The following is a 5,604-nucleotide window of genomic DNA, read 5'->3' as shown; positions in this document are numbered from 1 at the left end:
GTGGCAAAGTCGCATTAAATGTAATTTACTGAACAATATGTCACAAGCTGGATGGGAAGAAATTTTCCAACTGTGAAAGCTATGGCGAGTGGCAAACGAAATAGCTAAACAGGAAGGTTTAACCGAACAAGATGGGAATATCGAGTGATAACAAAAACACAACACCAAAGGTTCTTTTCAGAACCATCAACATATTCATAAAGAGTAAACAGTAAACTAATCCATTTTTCAGGTAGATAGGTAGGTATTCACGTAGGAGAAGAAAATAAAACAATATATTTAAAATATATATTTAACAAAAGCTGTCCCCTTTGTATAGTTCTACGTCACTCCGGTTATGTCCCCGACATTACCCACCCGTCTTTTTTGTAAAAATTTTCTCTAAAGAGCCCATTCTAGTAGTTTGATTTGCAGTTCAGCCGACGATAGATTTGCCATACAAATAAAACACAAATTTCTACATTACTCAAGAATTGATCAAACAAATGAAACGAATGTGCATGTGGAGGTTTTAGGATGCAATAAATGATTCTATCGTGGCAGAATACTCCTCCTCCCTCTCTTAGGGGGTGCTGTCATACAAATGAAATACAAATTTCTGCATTACTCGAGAATTAATCAAGGAAATGAAACTAAATTTGGCATGTGAAGATTTTAGGATGCAATAAATGTTTTTACGGTGGTTAGATACTCTTTCCCCTTCTCTTAGGCGCGGGGCCATGCAAATGGAACACAAATTTCTGTATTACTCGAGAATTAATGAAGTAAACGAAACCAAATTAGGCATATTTAGGTTTCAGGGCGCAATAAATGTTTTCACGGTGGTTAGACACTTCAACCCCCTCTCTAAGAGGGTGCTGTCCAGAGCTGCGATTTGTCGTGAGAATCAAGTGATGGTACTCACACAAAGATAATCAACAAATTTTGTACTACGATCATCTTAGGTGACCATCACAAAGTCAGTCCAATAGTGTGAGAAGAGTATTATCACAACACTAACGCATGGTGAACTTCTACTTGACAGTAGAAATCCGAGCTCCTTGCAGAGTGTCCTGTCGCTGAAATGTCAGAATAGTGCGACACTCAAAAGTCTAGCTGATGGTTTGGTGTTTGGCGATATTCACAACATTCGCCTCTTTGTGTTCGTTCTTTGTGACTAGGGATGCCAGATGTGAATATACAGTTTCATTTTAAATACAATTTGAAGAATATTGTGTTTTCAGGCATGTATTTTCTTTTCAACTTTTCAGACGGCCTTAACGTTTTTAGCGGCACTTCGCCGACTCTACGTAGTAATACACGTGTCATTTGTATTAGTACTTAGTTTGTGGAATAACACTGCTTGCGTATCCCCTCTATTCCGGCTCCCGATCGGGTTTGAAATTAGCAAAATGATGCATTTTTTAACCCGTTCGACTTCGATTTTTTTACCAAATTTGTTTCTCATCATTGCAAGGATACTAAATTTGCAGACTTGTTCGCAATTTTACTGATATTTAATGTCCTGTCTATCCTGTTGCAAACTTATATTTTCAGTTGCAGACTGTAGGGATATGGTATTTCTTCTCTTTATGACTTGATTCCCTGTACATTACTTTGCTATTCTCACGGTTACAAAAGTATCTGCATCTCAGATTTCATCAACATTTCAGATTTTTGTCGATGATTTTCAAAAACATCTGGAGGTGATGCATTTACTCTGACAAATACCAACACGAAAGCAACAAGTCACCAAGTATTTTTGTATTATACATCAAATGTTTTTGTGTACAATGGCTCTCTGAGTTGACCGCTACCTTACCGCGCCAGCTGTCCAAACTGGACTACCACAAAACGTAAGTTGTGCATCTGATTAATCTTCGGTCCCAGGGAGACTTCCCGCATCTCATGTTATACGGTCCTTCCGGGCCAGTAAGAAAACTCGCATCATGTATCTGCTGTGGAAACTTTTCCAACCGGGCGTGGAACGGCTACGCAATGAAATAATAAAATTCACTACGCCCTCGAACTGGAAGGTGGAAATCAGTACCATCAGCAGTAATTACCACATCGAGTTGAATTCATCGGTTACCGGGATATATGACAGGGTGGTCGTGTCGGATTTGATCAATCAAATTGATCCCAGCGGGTAGAGTGAATATGAGACTCGTTTTGTCCGTGGTGGATTAGCTGACCAAAGATACCCAGGATACGCTGAGAAGAACCATTGAAAAGTATGTGTCTAGGTGCAGATTGATTTTGTGCGCCAATTCTACTTCGCTGGTTATTCCCGCGGTGAGAAGTCGTTGCTTGGGAATAAGGGGACCGGCTCTATGTTAGGAGGATATTCTTAAAATTTTGAATGTAATATTGTCATTTGTTTGTTTCTTGAATTTAACAACACTATTTGCATTTCAGCACATTCCTTCGGAGAAAAGAATTACGCTATCCTCATGCTGGAAGCTTGCAAGGTACAACAGTAACCGTTCAAGGTCAACTAAGAAGTACCGGAAATTGACTGGCAAATATTCCATCGAGAAACCGCCAATCAGATTGTCCTCGAACAAAGTCCACATAAGCTGGAGGGGGTGAGCGAACGGCTATACGAGCTGCTATTTCAAGGCGTTCTATCGAATGTTATAATCTGTGGATTGGTACCGAATCTGGTTAAAAATTGCGATATGAGTCTGAAGACGCAAACATTGAATTTTGCCGGGCATTATGAACACTGGATGCAGCAAGAAAGCAAACATATATTCCATCTGGACGTGTTCGTGGCGCAGTTTGTAACACTGTATAAGAAGTTTCTCAATAAAGCCTCAATGGTAGTGGATGATTTTTGAGCGATTCTTTGAGATCACAATTTTCTTTCATTTTATAAAAAAAAATGAAATTTTTGTGTTCATCTCACGTTTATTAACTAAACTTCAATAGGCTTAACATCTGGTAAGGATTAACTCTAAATAAAAAAAAAACGCCTTGTCGGTTTTCAATCGAATCATTTTCATGATCCGCAAATAATTATGAAATGGTAAATTTATCAATATACTTAAATACCATTTCATTCAAATAATGGTTTTGGCTGCACCATGCACCATGAAAATTATATTTAATATAACTTTTAAAATTATGACACCGTAATCTTTTTTATTATGAATGTTTGTTTATTTTAACTGCAAGAAATAAATACTCGAATACTGAAAGACAATTGTTCGAATGACTCGAATATTTAAAAATGGCCCCACAATCGATGGCCCACTATTAATCGATAATAGAATAAACGAAAAATTTAGACATCTCTAACAACAACAACAACTTCTATTTCAACAAACAAATCTAAACCAAGGAAAGTGAAGTGGAAGGTAAAACGTAATGTCAGAATTGCCGTTCGGACGTATCCCGTAAGTTTGAATTTATTTACATAGGTGGTATCTAAACAATACTAAACATTGGCTACAGTTTCGTCGGCACAGTTGATTGCCGTTATGAACCAGCACAAAAAACAAAGCTGCAAATTATGCACCATGTCGGTACCACGATCAAAGCATTCCCTGAATAAATCATATCACATTAGCCGAGCCAGCTTGCGGAAGCATATGCATAAATGTTACTAGGTTACTATTTTCAACGACAACTGTTTATTTATTATACTGCTTCAAATACCTTCGACGAAATCAAATGTAACCATACCAACGTAAGTAATAAAATAAACAAATCCAAACCTTTCGTCTTGCCATTCCTCATACGTCTTTTCTAAATAGTGTAAATTATGAGCCACCTGTTAACTCCACCTTCTTAATCTAAACAACCGTCGCGATTGTCAAAAATGATTGGAACTGTCTGATCACTCACATTTCTACTACCATCATACGCCACAACCACCGCTCTCGTAAAGCGGACCTTACACGGTCAACTTTATTGACAATATGATGACATTTGAGAGCATAATGACAGCTGAACATGGCCGACGACGCAGAAATCCGGATTTTCTGATTTTCGAGCATCAATATCGTGACATTTCATATAGATGCATGATGTTGACGTTTTACCTCACGGACTTCCAGACTGAGTTGCCAGATATGCAAGCGCACATTTAATTTTTGTTAGTCTTTTTTGCGATTGCAATTAAAATTTATAAACTACTGAAATTGTAGGAATCATAAATGGAAGCTTCACACTCCGCTATAAAATTTGGAGAATGAGAAGATCTGGGAAAATCACAGATGAAAAAACATCATGTGTTAATTCAAGCTACAGTAGAATCCCGATTATCCGCGGAATAGTCGGGCAAACTCACCGCGATTAACGAAAATCGCGGATGACCCATTAAAGGACAAAAAAAATGCAAACACGAAAAGAGATGTTTCAACATAAAAACTATGTTCTATCAATACAGAAATCAATCAACTATCCATCTATAAGGTCGTGTACACCAGTGGCTAAATAATGTAAAAGCCATGACCACAACAAAAGAGCATGGGCCTACCACTCACTAACAAATTCCGGAAAGGCCTATTGATTTACTATGGAACTCGCAGTCACGAAAAAATAACTTGCATATATTTTCGCAAACTAAAATAATCTGGCATCTCTGAAACTGAAAGGAACAGTCTGTATTTGTGAAACGAGTATTATGATGTATTTTTGAAAAGAAAAACCGAATTCTGAAGTGTAAATAATGAATGAAAATTAACTTTTACGAATCAAATTAGTATTCTATGTCAATGCAAATCACTTTTTTTCTGCAAGTGGTGAGAAAATCCCATACAAAAATTATGTCTGAAATTGACGTTATATTATAATAATACATTTTAGTAGGAATATCTGAAAATTCAGAGGAAGTAGGTTAAGTTAAGGTTAGGACTACGCGCTTCAACTAATTAAATAATACCAAGTAGATATTTTCATTCAAATTTTACCAATTGAAAATTGCCTTTTAGCCTTCTAATCTGATAGAGAATAGTTTGGATCCCAAACTCGAATGTCGCCACTAGCCATCGCGGATATTTTCGTTATCTCGGGTTGAGGGCGATATTGACCGTGTAAGGTGGAAAAATATTGATTGAGGTTAGATCAGATGTTGAAAGCCTAGCTGTCACGATATTGAAGACACTTATTGTCAATCCGGTTGATCGTGTAAGGTGCCCATTAAGCGGACCTTACACGGTCAAATTTATTGACAATATGATGACATTTGAGAGCATAATGACAGCTGAACATGGCCGACAACGCAGAAATCCGGATTTTCTGATTTTCGGGCATCAATATCGTGACATTTCATATGGATGCATGATGATGACGTTTTACCTCACGGACTTCCAGACAGAGTTGCCAGATTTGCAAGCGGACATTTAATGTTTGTTAGTCTTTTTTGCGATTGCAATTAAAATTTATAAACTTCTGAAATTGTAGGAATCATAAATGAAAGCTTTTGGTTTGGAAAACTGATACAGTAATTTACATTTAATGCGACATGCCGAGGATCCACTCAGTGTCGCATTGGAGGCGATTTGAAGATTGAAGATGAGAGTGGTACAGCGTCGACGTCTGGCGGCGAATTTCAATGTGGGCCATAATTTCTAATAATCTAACTAAACGTGTCACATACAGGTCTGTCCAATTAGA

General features: G+C 37.5%; 1 pseudogene; it reads left to right on the top strand.

The window, feature by feature from the left end:
- The first annotated feature begins 1,772 nt into the window (after positions 1-1,772).
- On the top strand, positions 1,773-2,822 carry LOC129763614 (replication factor C subunit 3-like; annotated as a pseudogene).
- Positions 2,823-5,604: the final 2,782 nt, after the last annotated feature.

This window comes from Toxorhynchites rutilus, chromosome 1 (assembly GCF_029784135.1).
Source record: "Toxorhynchites rutilus septentrionalis strain SRP chromosome 1, ASM2978413v1, whole genome shotgun sequence".
NCBI classification, from domain to species: Eukaryota; Metazoa; Arthropoda; class Insecta; order Diptera; family Culicidae; genus Toxorhynchites; species Toxorhynchites rutilus.
Note: the sequence above shows the minus strand (reverse complement) of the source record. Positions and strands in the feature narration are given on the sequence as shown.